Here is a 16264-nt window from a genome sequence, read left to right on the forward strand (position 1 = left end):
CATGCGCCATTCTTAGTCCGTCAAACTAGCCTACTGACGAGCGGATTGTCCGCTGAAACCAAAGTACGACGGACAGAATTTCGAAAAATCCGAAATACTTAGTACGCCAGACTGCACGCTGAAAAAGTCCGCTGAAGCCCACACATGAGCGGACTGTCCGCTGAAATGTGTTTCGACGGACTAAGTACGCCATACAGTCCGCCCGTGTGTACGCGGCATAAGACCCTCAGGCTGAGGAACTAGGGGCAGGAGAAGACGATTCCCTCAGGGGGGCGTGGTGAGGCTGACTCCTCTTCTTCTGAGGTGTCAATTGCGGGAGAGTCAGCTTTCACTATCTGAAAGATTTATGGTACAATTTCTTGCTGAATGATCCGCTTATTTTCCATTCTAAAAAGTTTAACCAGTTTTAACAGGTGTTTAACCCTTTCATGACTAAGCCTATTTTTGGAATTTGGTGTTTACAAGTTAAAATCCATATTTTTTGCTAGAAAATTACTTGGAACCCCCAAACATTATATATATTTTTTTAGCAGAGGCTCTAGAGAATAAAACGGCGATTGTTGCAATATTTTATGTCACACGGTATTTGCGCAGTGGTGTTTTAAACGCAACTTTTTGGGAAAAGGGACACTTTCATGAATAAAAAAAAAAAAAAAACAGTAAAATTAGCCCAATTTTTTTGCGAAATGTGAAAGATAATGTTACGCCGAGTAAATAGATACCAAACATGTCACACTTTATAATTGCGCGCACTTGTAGATTGACGACAAAGTACGGTACCTAAAAATCTCAATAGGCGTCGCTTTAAAATTTTTTTACGGTTACCAGGTTAGCGTTACAGAGGAGGTCTACTGCTAGAATTATTGCTCTCGCTCTGACGATCGCGGCGATACCTCACATGTGTGATTTGAACACCGTTTACATACGCGGGCGCGACTTCCGTATGCGTTTTCTTTGCTTCGCGAGCTCGCGGGGACGGCGGGCGCTTTGAAATTTTTATTTTTATTTTTTTATTTATTTTATTTATTTTTAAATGACTAAATTGTTTAAAAAAAAAAAAAAAATTTGATCACTTTTATTGCTGTCACAAGGAATGTAAACATCCCTTGTGACAGTAATAGGTAGTGACAGGTACTCTTTATGGAGGGATCGGGGGTCTAAAAGACCCCCCACCCCTCCTTTACACTTCAATGTATTCAGATCGCCGAAAACGGCGATTCTGAATACCGGATATTTTTTTAAAACCGGCGCCATTGGCAGCCGAGTAAACGGGAAGTGACGTCATGACGTCGCTTCCGTGTTTACGATGAGGAGACTGGAACGAAGCCGATTATGGCTTCGTTCCAGTTCCTCCCCAGCAGCCAGAGCCGACGGATCTCTAATCGGTGCTCCCGATCGAGCGGGAGCACCGGTAACAGCGGCGAGAGGCGGCGGGAGGGGGGGGGACGTCCCCTCCCGCTCCTCCGGCATAACAGCCGAGCGGCTTTTAGCCGCATCGGTTGTTATGCCTGGATAGCCAATCGCCTGCTGTAAAAAACGGTACCGGGATGATGCCTGCAGGTGCGGGCATCATCCCGGTATAACCCCCGGAAGCCGAGTACGCAGATGTGCGTACGCTCGGCGGGAAAGGGTTAAGGTGATCCTGCTCAGCAGTTTCAGGAGGCAGCTTTATGTTTGCAATAGTTGCTATGACAGATTGCGCCTTCGCTAAGCGTCATGCAAGAAGCTCCTGGCTAGTCTTCCCTTTTGTGGTAAAACAGCTATCTGGGAATCTTTTGGATATATACAAAGGATTTCTAGCAAAAGAAAGATACCCCTTTTGCCTTTTAAGTGAAGGGCTAATTGTGTTTTTTATTTCAAAGTTCCTTCTCCTGTGCCAGGGGCATCAGCCTCCAGACATTCACGATGGTCTCCGCCATCAGGTTCAAAGGGTAATCCTCAGGGTTAACCCCAGGAACGAAGAGGTCTTGAGGGAGGAAGCCTACAAGATACTGTAGCCTCCTTTTATGAGGAGGTGCCCCCGCTTGCTCAATAAGGAGAATTATTCTACAGTTCTCAGGTATCTGGCAGAGGGAATGTCAAGACGAATGAGGGACTTCCTCAATAGCTCCAACGTACAAACTGGAATTCCAAGAGTTTCCGTCACCTCCTTTTCTCAAATCAAATGTTCCTAAGGATCCAGAGAAAAATACATCTTTCTCTCTAGCATTGGACCATCTCTTGGAAAAAAGTGTTCATGGTGGCCCCATGTAAGAGCAGAGATTGGGATTTGGTTAAATCCAAATTAACATTGCTGCTACACCTCAAGTACAAGGTTCTGGCTCCTTTTCTAGCCAGATTGAGGGTCTGAGGTAGATCGATTTATGATTTACGTAGTCGATCTGTTCTTATTAGACCAGTCGGTAGCCCACTTAGACCCAAAGTATGGTCACCACATTCGACTACCTGGAATATCTAGGTCGGATTCTCAACCTAGGAGGAATCTTCTTTAAAACATAAAGAAAATACTTGGGTCTGATCATAGGTACACCCAGAAAAGGGTATTCATACCCTAGGCTAAGATCAGCGTCATAACGGACTGATTTAGGTAGTCGAAGCAAGATGCTTTTCTCCTATTCAACTTTGCGTGAGGTTGTCTGGAAAGATGGTGGCTTCATTCAAGGCCGTTCTTTATGCTCAGTCTCATTCTAGACTGCTGCAAAGCAGTATCCTGTAAGGTTACAACAGAGAATTCAAGCTCTATATTCCCAATGTGTCTGACTCCAAAGCCTACAGCCACATCACCCTGATAGCGCTCAATTTCGTCCGATCTTGGAGGCTAACCAGGGTCGAGCCTGGTTAGTACCCGGATGAAAGACCACCTGTAAATACCAGGTGTTGTAGGCTGAGTGCGCCAGAGCCTCAGTTTATGATTTAAGATCCAAAAATCTGCAAAGGGGAAAATCCTTTCAGTTACCTGGGAAATAGTATCAACATATGCCAACCTTTTTTTGTTTAGGTTGGGGGACAGCCCTGAAAGAGGCAGCTGTCCAGGAGAAGTGGCCCATTAACATTTTAAAAATTCAGGCAGAACACTTGGTTCTGAGGGCCTGAACATTCAGTTTAAGGTATTGTCCTGGTAGGAGTCAATCCATTTATGCCACAGCAATGGCCTATATTAATCACCAAGGGGGCACAAGTAGTTATGCGGCTCAGACAAAGGTGAATCTTATCCTGTCTTGGGAAGAAAACAATGTACTTTGCCTATCGGCAGTTTTCATTCTAGGAAAAGGAAATTGGCAGGTGGACTACTTTAGTCGCCAGCAGTTTTTCCAGGGGGAGAGTTCCTTTACCCCAATATCTTCCTGTCAACATGTCAAGGATGGGGATCACATACACAGATCTGTTTCCTTCCAGGATCAACAAAAAAGATTGACAACTTTGTGTCAAGAACAAAGGATCCGCTAGCATGTGGAACGGATGCCTTGCTGTTCCCGTGGAATCGGTTCTCACTGATTTTTGCATTCCCTCCTATTCTGCCGGCATCCACAACTTCTTCACTGGATCAAGCAGGAAGGGAAGTCATTGATTCTTATGACCCCCAGCGGGGTCCAGGAAATCTTGGTATACAGAGATCGTAGCGATGGCAGTAGGGAACCTATGGACCCTACCTTCACGGCCAGACCTTCTCTTGCAAGGTCCGAAGTTCCATCCTACTTTACAAATGATAAATTTAATGGTTTGGCAGTTGATGCCCACACTCTGAAGAAGTGTGGGGTGTCAGGTTTGGTAGTTTTCTACCTTTTTGGTTTATGCAGAGCCAGCCTCCATGGTTATATATTATGGAGTCTGTGAAACACGTTTCCTGATGTGAAACCAGGAGCTGCACCCCAGGAAATAAGTCTAGGTAGAGTCCTTTATTTTTTTTTCTGCAGATGGGGTAAGAAATAAAGCTGACCTTGAGTGCTTTCTAAGGACAGGTCTCGGCCTTATCGGTATTATTTCAACGACCACCTGCTTCGCATTCTTTGGTCCATAAACTTATTCAAGGGGTAACGCTGCTTAATCTCCGGTTAAGTAACCCTTGGGACTTTAATTTTGTCCGCATTACAAAACGGCCTTTTTTGGGCTGATACGACATATACTCCCTTGGTCCTTTTTTTTTTTTCTGGTAACCATATCTGGTCAGAGACTGCAGGCACGCCACAGGAGCTGGTCAGAGACTGCAGGCACGCCACAGGAGCTGGTCAGAGACTGCAGGCACGCCACAGGAGCTGGTCAGAGACTGCAGGCACGCTACAGGAGATCAATGCAGCCTCACCAGTGCACATCATATGCAGCCTCACTGTGCCCAGCAGCCTACCAGTGCCCGTCATGTAGCCTGCCTGTGCCTCACCAGTGCATAAAAACATACACATAAAAAAACACACTCACGCACGCACATAAACATACATACATACACACGCACGCACACACACACGTATAAACATACACACACACACACACACATATATAAACACACAACACATACACACACACACAACACATACACACACACACACAACACATACACACACACACACAACACATACACACACACACACACACAGAACACATACACACACACACACAGAACACATACACACACACACACACAGAACACACACACACACAGAACACACACACACACAGAACACACACACACACACACACACACACACACACACAACGCATACACACACACACAACGCATACACACACACACACACACACACACACACACACACACACACACACACAGAACACATACACACACACGCGCACACACACATAAACATATAAACATACACACAGGCATACAAACATATATATAGATGGTATTTTTAAAAATTGGCAGCTGCAGCTCTGTACCTTAATCTCCATGCTGGGTACTGCACTCTAGGGGGAAGCAGAGAGCACAGCACACACTGCTAGACATCTCTCCTTTGCTTTCAGTTTCACAGTAAACAGCGTGCCCAAGCTCCTGCACAGCTGATTTACACATCGGCTGAAGAGCCATATACAGCCACCACTGTGGAGCGGGGTACTTTACAGTGAGACCCCATGGACTGACTGCAGCATGGGTGAGGAAGGAGGGGAGGAGGAGATAGTAAAGACAGAATGACACCCCCTGATGGGCTGCACCAAGGGCGGGGCCAAGCCCAGCAGGCCCCGCCCCATTTTCGGCACCAGTATCTGCAAAAATTCTCTTTCGGCTTTTTGCTGAAAGGGCCATTTTCGGCCGATATGTTTCAGGGGCCAAAATTTCGGTGCATCCCTAGTAGTATTGCATCCTCATCCTCATCCTCACATTTTACCAAAGGTAGTATCAGATTTTTATCTAAACCAGGATATTGTTCTACCGTCCTTTTTCCAGAACCCTGTTCTTTGGAAGAAAAATCACTAGATTTTTTTTGATGTGGTGAGAGCAGTCAATGTCTACCTAAAGGCGATTGCTCAGATGCGGAAAACAGATGTGTTTATTCATGTCGCTTGTAAGTCCTAAAGGAGGTCAGGCAGCATTGAAATCGACAATTCTAAATAGATTTGACAAGTAATCGTTCAAGCTCATGGTTAAAGAGGTGGATTCCACCCTCTCAAATCAAAACGCACTCCTCTAGGGCTGTTAGTGCTTCCTGGGCAGTGCTTCACCAAGCCTCCATGGCTCAAATCTGTCAGGCCGCAACTTGGTCTTCAGACTATACATACCAGATTCTATCAAATAGATGTAAAAGGTAATGAGGATATCGCCTTTGGGCGCAGGGTACTGCAGACTGCGGTATTAGTTCTCTACTCTTTTATTGCCCTACTTTTTGTTGTCTCCCTCCCTTCATTGGCATTGCTATGGGGCATCCCACATAGTAACTACTGTGGTTCTGTGTCCCCTGATGTACAATAAGAAAATAGGATTTTTAAAACGGCGTGCATGTAAAAAAAAAAATCTTTGAAGTACATCACAGGACACAGAGGCCCCTCCCTTCTTTGGAATACACATGTATTGCTTTGCTACAAAACTGCGATACTCCCAGTACTGGGAGGGGTTATATAGGGAGTGCACTTTTTAACTTGGGGGCGTGCCAGTATCCATCACCTGAAGGTGGCCTATAACCCACATAGTAAATATTATGGCTCTGTGTCCCCTGATGTACTTCAAGTAACACAGTGCTGTATCGCAAAAAGTGGCCTGGTCATGAAGGGGGTAAATCTTCTGGAGCTCAAGTGGTTAAAGTAAATTGCATGTCTCTTAAAACATTTTGCATCCCTATTTGCTTTGAAACCTCCTGTTTATTACTGTGAAAGGAGATTGACTTTAAAGACATGAACATAATACATGTGTAACCTATTATTTGTGTAAACATTACTCATTAAGCCCATTGAAATCTGACATGGCAATATATTTAGTTGTGTCTGTCCGCACCTTTCTTCTGTGTGCTTTTCTTGGATGAAAGATTTATCTAATCGAAACGAATGAAGGTCTTTCTAAGGTCACATGGTGATTTCTGCAAGGATTCCATATCATGTCCTCTGTGGCCACATCTATAAGCCATAGGGATTCATTTACTAAGGGGTGAAGTGAACCCATGTTCACTTCAAGGGGGAATTCACAACTGCGAATGCACCCTGCATTTGATTAAATGCAAGAATCCCAGCCAGGGTTCCCACAATTAGCTGCAGAAAGTAGCCCCGTAGAAATGAATGGGAGGCTGCCGGCTCCCGCAGCAGCTAATCATGGACAATCCATGTAAAACACAAGCAAACAAGGGTGCAAAGGATGAGTAATATATTTAAGAAAAATGGCACCATGTAAAACATGTGTGTCCAGCCTAAGGTGCAGAGGTGGACGTGCAGTAGCATTTAAAGGTGAGGATGGTCGGTAAACCTCGACAACGCACATCTGGAGCTGCTAAGCAAATGGAACCCGATGGCATTACGGCCACAACTCAAACATCTCGCACAGCAAGTGGGACATACAAGGGAGGGCAGTTGACAGCAACATTTTTTAGGACCATGCTCCCTTTCTCAAGCCTGCCCAGGGACATTCAACATCAGCGTATAAAGTAGGCTAATATGGAATTGCACTAATCGGGTAAAGAGGTTTAGCTTTTCGTAACTTTAGTAAAACCAGCCTATACAGCTCTGTGTATTAATAATTCATATTTAAAATATTTAGGTAAAGATAAAATACAAGATGTGAAAGTTAGCCCATATCACATACAGTGCCTTGCGAAAGTATTTGGCCCCCTTGAACTTTTCAACCTTTTGCCACATTTCAGGCTTCAAACATAAAGATATGAAATTTTTATTTTTTGTGAAGAATCACCAACAAGTGGGACACAATTGTCAAGTGGAACGAAATCTATTGGATTTTTGAAACTTTTTTAACTAATAAAAAAATGAAAAGTGGGGCGTGCAAAATTATTCGGCCCCCTTGCGTTAATACTTTGTAGAGCCACCTCTTGCTGGGATTACAGCTGCAAGTCGCTTGGGGTATGTCTCTATCAGTTTTGCGCATCAAGAGACTGAAATTCTTGCCCATTCTTCCTTGCAAAACAGCTCGAGCTCAGTGAGGTTGGATGGAGAGCGTTTGTGAACAGCAGTTTTCAGATCTTTCCACAGATTCTCGATTGGATTCCGGTCTGGACTTTGACTTGGCCATTCTAACACCTGGATATGTTTATTTGTGAACCATTCCTTTGTAGATTTTGCTGTATGTTTGGGATCATTGTCTTGTTGGAAGATAAATCTCCGTCCCAGTTTCAGGTCTTTTGCAGACTCCAACAGGTTTTCATCCAGAATGGTCCTGTATTTGGCTGCATCCATCTTCCCCTCAATTTTAACCATCTTCTCTGTCCCTGCTGAAGAAAAGCAGGCCCAAACCATGATGCTGCCACCACCATGTTTGACAGTGGGGATGGTGTGTTGAGGGTGATGAGCTGTGTTGCTTTTACGCCAAACATATCGTTTTGCATTGTGGGCAAAAAGTTCGATTTTGGTTTCATCTGACCAGAGCACCTTCTTCCACATGTTTGGTATGTCTCCCAGGTGGCTTGTGGCAAACTTTAGACGAGACTTTTTATGGATATCTTTGAGAAATGGCTTTCTTCTTGCCACTCTTCCATAAAGGCCAGATTTGTGCAGTGTACAACTGATTGTTGTCCTATGGACAGACTCTCCCACCTCAGCTGTAGTTCTCTGCAGTTCATCCAGAGTGATCATGGGTCACTTGGCTGCATCTCTGATCAGTCTTCTCCTTGTCTGAGCTGAAAGTTTAGAGGGACAACCAGGTCTTGGTAGATTTGCAGTGGTCTGATACTCCTTCCATTTCAAAATGATTGCTTGCACAGTGATCCTTGGGATGTTTAAAGCTTGGGAAATCTTTTTGTATCCAAATCCGGCTTTAAAGTTCTCCACAACAGTATTACGGACCTGCCTGGTGTGTTCCTTGGTCTTCATGATGCTCTCTGCGCTTTCAACAGAACCCTGAGGCCGCGTACACACGGGCGGACTGTTGGCTGAACTTTGTCCGCTGAACAGTGTTTCAGCGGACAGTCCGCTCGTGTGTGGGGCTTCAGCGGACAGTTTCAGCGGACAGTTTGACGAACAAAGTTTTTCGGAAATTCCGAAAAACTGTCCGCTGAAACTTGGTTTGAGCGAACAGTCCGCCCGTGTGTAGGCCACTTTCGAAATGAGCAAACTGTTCCCGCTCGGAGGGAAGTCTGCTCATTTCGAGCGCGTGTGCAGGTAGGCGGGGCCCGCGACGGAGACGTCGCGGGCTCCGCCGCCTGGAATGGACTTAAAGGGGAACCCCAACGCCGAAAAAAATCGGCGTGGGGGTCCCCCCAAAGTCCACAACAGACCCTTGTCCGAGCACGCTACCCGGCCGGTCAGGAAAGGGGGGCGAGCGAGCGCGCCCCCCCTCCTGAGCCGTACCAGGCCGCGTGCCCTCAACATGGGGGGTGCCTTGGGGAAGGGGGGGCCGCGCGGCCCCCCCACCCCAAAGCACCTTGTCCCCATGTTGATGAGGACAAGGGCCTCTTCCCGACAACCCTGGCCGTTGGTTGTCGGGGTCTGCGGGCGGGGGGCTTATCGGAATCCGGGAGCCCCCTTTAATAAGGGGGCCCCCGGATACCGGCCCCCCACCCTATGTGAATGAGTATGGGGTACAATGTACCCCTACCCATTCACCTGTAAAATAAAAGTACCCAAAAAAAAACAACACACGAGATAAAATATTTTATTGCACAGCTCCGGGGGTCTTCCGTCTTCGGGGGTCTTCTCGCCGGACTCCTCCGCTATCTTCTTGTAGCTCTTTTGCTAGCGGAGGAGTCCGGCTTTCTTCCTCCCCGCCGCCGGCCTCTTCTCCCGACTTCGGGGGTCTTGTCCCCCTCTTCGGTTCTTCTGCCGGGCCACCGCGCCTTCTTATAGCTCTTTTGCAGGCGGTGGCCCGGTCTTCTGTCGCCGCTGTCGCCGCCGCCTTCCGTTCTTCTTCTTCTTCTTCTTGTTCTTCTTGTTCTTCTTGTTCTTCTCCAGGAGATGTTGACAAGTCGCTCTCTCCGGCCGGAATGCCAGAGCCGCGCTGAGCGGCCACTTATATAGTGACAATGGGGCGGTGTCACATGGTATATGTCACATGGGTTGGTCACATGGTGACCCCGCCCCCTTACGATGTCATAGTCCCCATGTGACATCAACCCATGTGACATATACCATGTGACACCGCCCCATTGTCACTATATAAGTGGCCGCACAGCGCGGCTCTGGCATTCCGGCCGGAGAGAGCGACGTGTCAACATCTCCTGGAGAAGAACAAGAAGAAGAAGAAGAAGAAGAACGGAAGGCGGCGGCGACAGAAGACCGGGCCACCGCCTGCAAAAGAGCTATAAGAAGGCGCGGTGGCCTGGCAGAAGAACCGAAGAGGGGGACAAGACCCCCGAAGTCGGGAGAAGAGGCCGGCGGCGGGGAGGAAGAAAGCCGGACTCCTCCGCTAGCAAAAGAGCTACAAGAAGATAGCGGAGGAGTCCGGCGAGAAGACCCCCGAAGACGGAAGACCCCCGGAGCTGTGCAATAAAATATTTTATCTCGTGTGTTGTGTTTTTTTTTTTTGGGTACTTTTATTTTACAGGTGAATGGGTAGGGGTACATTGTACCCCATACTCATTCACATAGGGTGGGGGGCCGGTATCCGGGGGCCCCCTTATTAAAGGGGGCTCCCGGATTCCGATAAGCCCCCCGCCCGCAGACCCCGACAACCAACGGCCAGGGTTGTCGGGAAGAGGCCCTTGTCCTCATCAACATGGGGACAAGGTGCTTTGGGGTGGGGGGGCCGCGCGGCCCCCCCTTCCCCAAGGCACCCCCCATGTTGAGGGCACGCGGCCTGGTACGGCTCAGGAGGGGGGGCGCGCTCGCTCGCCCCCCTTTCCTGGCCGACCGGGTAGCGTGCTCGGACAAGGGTCTGTTGTGGACTTTGGGGGGACCCCCACGCCGATTTTTTTCGGCGTTGGGGTTCCCCTTTAAGTCCATTCCAGGCGGCGGAGCCCGCAACGTCTCCGTCGCGGGCCCCGCCTACCTGCACACACGCTCGAAATGAGCGGACTGTTGCCTCGTGTGTGGGCGAGTCCGCTCATTTCAAAAGTTGCGCGGACTTAGTACGACGAACAAAGTTTGCCGTATTTGTCCGCTCAAAAAGTGCCGTGTGTGGGCGTGTTCGTTCATTCAAAAGTTTGAGCGGACTGTTTGACGAACTTAGTTTCGGCAGACAGTCCCCGCGTGTGTACGCCGCCTCAGACTATCACAGAGCAGGTGCATTTATACAGAGACTTGATTACACACAGGTGGATTCTATTTATCACCATCAGTCATTTAGGACAACATTGGATCATTCAGAGATCCTCGCTGAACTTCTGGAGTGAGTTTGCTGCACTGAAAGTAAAGGGGCCGAATAATTTTTCAGTTTTTTATTTGCTAAAAAAGTTTAAATTATCCAATAGATTTCGTTCCACTTCACAATTGTGTCCCACTTGTTGGTGATTCTTCACAAAAAATTAAAATTTTATATCTTTATGTTTGAAGCCTGAAATGTGGAAAAAGGTCGAAAAGTTCAAAGGGGCCGAATACTTTCGCAAGGCACTGTAAATTATAGTGTGTACCGTTTCAGCACTGGAAGTGGCAGGGAACTGATCTGCAGGATGTGGGTGGCGTTTCATGTCATAGAGCAGCCTGGGGAAAATAAATTCTGCTTGTATCCTGACAGTTGGAAGTGGTGTGGGTGACTATTAAAGAAATTGGCTGCACACCGACGTGATAGAAGTCCATTTATTGAATATTCCATTAAAGGTACATGACAGACACCACAAGTGCGATAGCCGGAACAGAGGTGTGGGTGCATGTGTTTTGGTAAATAGTGGGGTGTCCTCTTTGCGCATTATGCGGTACGTGACCTACTTCACATGACTTCCATCTTTTCATTTTTCAATACAGTACATACTCCACTCTACTTCAGTTTGAACAATGTGATCTGCATGATAAACTCCATGAGTGAACCCCCCTATCGCTTATGTGGTGCCCCATGAGACAGTACAGAGGTTTTCCACTTTCCCTGGTCCCCCCCCCCTTCTCTCTTCCCTTTAGGTTGCTCCAAGTGATGGCAGAATGTGGAGCGGCATAGCAACGGGTCCCAATTGGCTGAATTGGGCGGGATAGAGCTGGGCAGTAGTTATAATATTATAATAGCCAGCGGCTTTCCTGCTTGGTTCACCGCCTGAGGAGACCCCCACTGAAGACTGAGCCCCGTGCTCCTCCCTAAAATATATAAATATATATAATTAGAATTTTTGTCATGGCATGGGAGTTTCAATTCTGGATGGACTACGTGATAGTATTAAAATGGTTGTAAACCCTTTACAACCACTTTAAACTACAGGCAAGCCTATAATTAGGCTTAGCTGTAGATGCACTTGATATCGCCTAAACCTGCACGGTTTATCCCTGTATTTGCATGTGCCGACGTCATGCAGCACATGCGCACTTAAGCCAACTGCAGCAATGGCACTTACGTGCCGTTGCTTCAGTTGAAATGTGCCTTCCCGGTGGCTCCCGCGCATGCGCGGGAGTGACGTCATCGCGGCTCCGGCCAATCACAGCGCCGGAGCCGCGATACCTGGAAGTAACCTCCGGCATAGATGTCCCCGGCTGGAGGGGGGAGACTAGGACGGCTGCGGGGGCTTCGTTCTCGGGTAAGTAATTCATAATGAGCTAGTATACTATGCATACTAGCTCATTATGCCTTCATCTTGCAGGGTTTTCTTTTTTTTTGTTTTGTTTTTTTTCTTCCAAGGAGGGTTTACAACCACTTTAATAAATTATTAAATAAATAATTTATGGTTATGTAATTTTCAAGATTAAATATTTTGCTGTTATGGATGATTATTGTTCATTCTGGGTAACCCCTTAACCACTTCAGCCCCGCGTCCTTTTTTTTCCCCCCACAAATAGAGTTCTTTTGGTGGTATTTGATCACCCCTGCGGTTTTTATTTTTTGCGCTATAAACAAAAAAGAGATGACCATTTTTGAAAAAAACATTTTTTTTTTTTAATAGTAATGGCGGCGATCAGCAATTTTTATTGTGACTGAGACATTATGGCGGACACATCGGACAATTTTGACACATTTTTGGGACCATTGACATTAATACTGTGATCAGTGCTATAAAATTGCATTGATTTACTGTAAAAATGTCACTGGCAGTGAAGGGGTTAACCACTAGGGGATAGCGAGGGGTTAAGTGTTTCTAACTGTCTAGGGGATGGGCTGTGTGTGCCGTAGACACTGATCGCTGCTCCCGATGACAGGGTGCTGATGATCAGTGTCCTGTCAGGTAGAACGGGGAGATGCTGTTTACATTGGCATCTCCCTGTTCTTGAGCTCCATGACACAATCGCGGGTATCCCCGGGCACAGCCACGGAGCTCGGCGCACTGGGAAATTCAAAGTAACATACAAGTATGTTGAATAAAGATGTGATGCGCTAATTACAAAACATTCAAATAGCCACAACAAAACTAAAATTGTGCAATTATAGAGCTATATAAAGTGCAACCGTGCATAGATCAATCAGAGAATATCCCTATACATATATGTCAATGAGTTAAAAAACCATGCCGGTGATTAACTAGTGCAAAAAAACATAAATGTTTAACGTAAAAAATAAGATATATGCACGTGTTCAACGTGTAAAAAATGAAACTAGAAATATATATGTAACAAAGAAAAATAGATAAATATTAAGTCCAAACAACAATAGTGATTTGTGTAAAATGTCCCATACACAATCAAATCAAAAACGTGCAATTCGGTAAGCACACTCAATTAAACGTGCAATGTGCTGGGTAATAAGTCCATTCGTGGTAATCCGTGCAGGTGGTGTAAATGCTATATAATTACCTCACTGCTGTGGGTAACACAGCAAAATTAGTAATGGACACAAATTTTAAACGTGCAATTCGGTAGACACACGGGATTAAACGTGCAACGTGCTGGGTGATAGATCCGTCCGTGATGATCCGTGCAGATAGTGTTAATACTATGCAATTACCTCACTGCTGTGAGTAACACAGCAAAAGATAGTAATGGGCACCAAGGTGATTGCAGGGATGGCTGTATAAACGAATTTTCTTTGGGAGACTTCTTATGGCTTCCTCATGGATGGTAGGTAAACTCAGGGGAATGAATCAGAGAAAACCGCCATAGTGTAGTTGTTTTTTAAAATATAGCAATTTATTTAAATGATTTAAAACTACTCACAAGTGAAGCAGGAAAAATAGACACATACGACAAACAGCAAACAAAACCGGATACGAACGTCACTTCCGGGTGTCCTACGCGTTACGTCGTCAAGACTTCAACTGGGATATTTTACCAGGGTGCAGGAAGTGATTTTTAGGTGTACTGGGCGGACCTACGCCGCCCATTTGATTGACATACCATTGCACCGCTGTGCACAGCACAACGATGTTTGTGGGAGTCAACCAGTACACAAAAGACATGCTGAATGCCCTCCCTTCTGGGAGTGGATAACATCTATGGACAGCAGCGCAGACAAGGGGAACGCATAAAGCGAACGGATAAAGGAACGAGGGGGCGAAACGAATATTATCCTTATTCAGCAAACTGAAGGATGACTGTATATAAAGTAGAAGCAGCTACACATAGCGCCGCACTGGAATTTAGAGCGTACTGAGCTCTACTATATAGAGCACTAGAGCACGCCCGACGGCCATTTTGTTGGAGTTAGTTTCAAATTATGCAAGTGGCCATATTTCTGGTGGTCAAACAGCATCTGAGGAGACAGTTTCATGTCAGCAGTAGCTGAGAACGAAGTTTTAAGAGAGAGAAAGATGTGAGCCACAGTAAACAAAAAACTGCACATAAAAAACTATTATATCCTAATAGATCAAGGAGGATGATAACTGATGAATAAGAAAATATCAAAATTATAGAAATTATAAAAATATCCAGCTCGTATCTATAGGTAAAAATACAAAAAGGTGTGCATAAACAACTATATTGGAAAAACAAATAGTAATTTATTTAATAGTTTTTTCCAAAAGACTAATTTAAATAGAACATGTAGTTAACTGGGCAATAATGAATGTGCATAGAGATTTATATTTTTATGGAAACACGGAAATGACGTACATATTCCTGATGACATCAAAACATAGCAATTATTTTAAAATCACATAAATGCATATGTGTAATAGAAATATAAATATCTAAAAAGATAAAATGCATAAAAATCGCAGAAGAAATTCAACCATATAACTCAAAGACCTGTCTTAAAAATCGCATGAGGTTTAGTAAAATTATATAAATAAATCCCTTTAAAGATAAATAAATGGTAAAAAAGGGGAATATCAACACAGAGCCTAAAAGATCAATGGCGCACACACGGATAATATTAGGGGGCTAAAAATCGCTAATGAAACAGTTTAAATCGAATTCTATATTCAAACCCCTGGGGGCAAAGGTATCGAGGGTGTATATCCATTTGGACTCTATCTGACTCAAGGTCCTCACCTTGTGACCTCCCCTCCAATGTTTGACATAGGGGACAATGCCCCAAAATTTTAGATGCTTGGGGTCTCTGTTGTGATGACTAGCGAAATGTTTCGAAACATTATGTTTATCATACCCCTTCTGTATATTTTGTATGTGCTCTTTGAGTCTAGTTTTTAAAGGCCTTTTTGTGCGGCCTACGTATTGTAAGCCGCAACTACACTCTAAAACGTAAACAGCGCCTACTGTATTGCAGCAGATAAAATCTTTAACCTTATGTGTGTTGCCGGTACTTGTGGCTAGAAATTCGAAGACTTTATTTGGTTTACTCGCTCTCGTGCACGCCAAACACCTTTTGCATGGGAAGAAACCTTTCCCTGCAAAGAACGTAAAATTATTCACGGGAGGATCAGGTATGTTTCTGACTAGCATGTCTCTGAGACTGGGGGCACGTCTGTAGATGAACTTCGGTTTAGGGGGTAGGACTTCGTGTAAATCTTTGTCATTCAGGAGGATGTGCCAGTGTTTTTTGATTATTTTTTCTACATTTTTATATTGATTATTATAATCCAGAATTATTGCTCCTTCTACTCCTTTTTTATCTTTACGTTGTGTTTTCATATCTTTAAGGAGGTGATTACGATCAATCTTTTCCACTTCTGATATTTTTTCCTGAATTGTGCTCTTACCATATCCTTTTTCTTGAAATCTCTGTCCCATGGACTCGGCTTGTTCGAGAAACACTTCTTTTTTGCTGCAATTTCTCCTTAAGCGCATAAATTGCCCTTTAGGGATATTAAAAAGCCAATTTTGATGGTGGCAGCTTGTTATTGGAAGATAACTATTTTTATCTACGCTTTTGAAGTGTGTCTTGGTTTCTATTCTCCCTTCCTTTTGTGAAATTAATAAATCGAGGAAGACAATTTCTTTCTCATCCGAGTTCCAGGTCAGCTTTATATTCAAATTGTTCTCATTCAATTTTTGTTGGAACGAATTCAGGCTGTCACTACTCCCTTTCCAAAGTATTAAAATGTCGTCGATATAGCGCCTGTATAGCGCTAGTTCTTCAGGTGGGTTTAAAAATACTGCGTGCTCTTCCCATCTAGCCATAAATAAACCGGCAACGCTCGGGGCAAATTTAGCCCCCATAGCAACACCTGTGGTTTGGTGATAAAACGTACGGTTAAACCAA

General features: G+C 45.1%; 1 protein-coding gene and 1 pseudogene across 4 annotated transcripts in view; both read left to right on the plus strand.

The window, feature by feature from the left end:
• CEP85L (centrosomal protein 85L) overlaps positions 1–16264 on the plus strand; it is a 300266-nt gene that overhangs the window by 190731 nt on the left and 93271 nt on the right. The gene's annotated exons all lie outside the window — the stretch shown is intronic.
• Positions 2768–2886, plus strand: LOC143990832 (5S ribosomal RNA; annotated as a pseudogene).

This window comes from Lithobates pipiens, unplaced genomic scaffold, assembly GCF_037356315.1.
Source record: "Lithobates pipiens isolate NorthernLeopardFrog02 unplaced genomic scaffold, aLitPip1_a1.2 Scaffold_18, whole genome shotgun sequence".
Taxonomy (NCBI): Eukaryota; Metazoa; Chordata; class Amphibia; order Anura; family Ranidae; genus Lithobates; species Lithobates pipiens.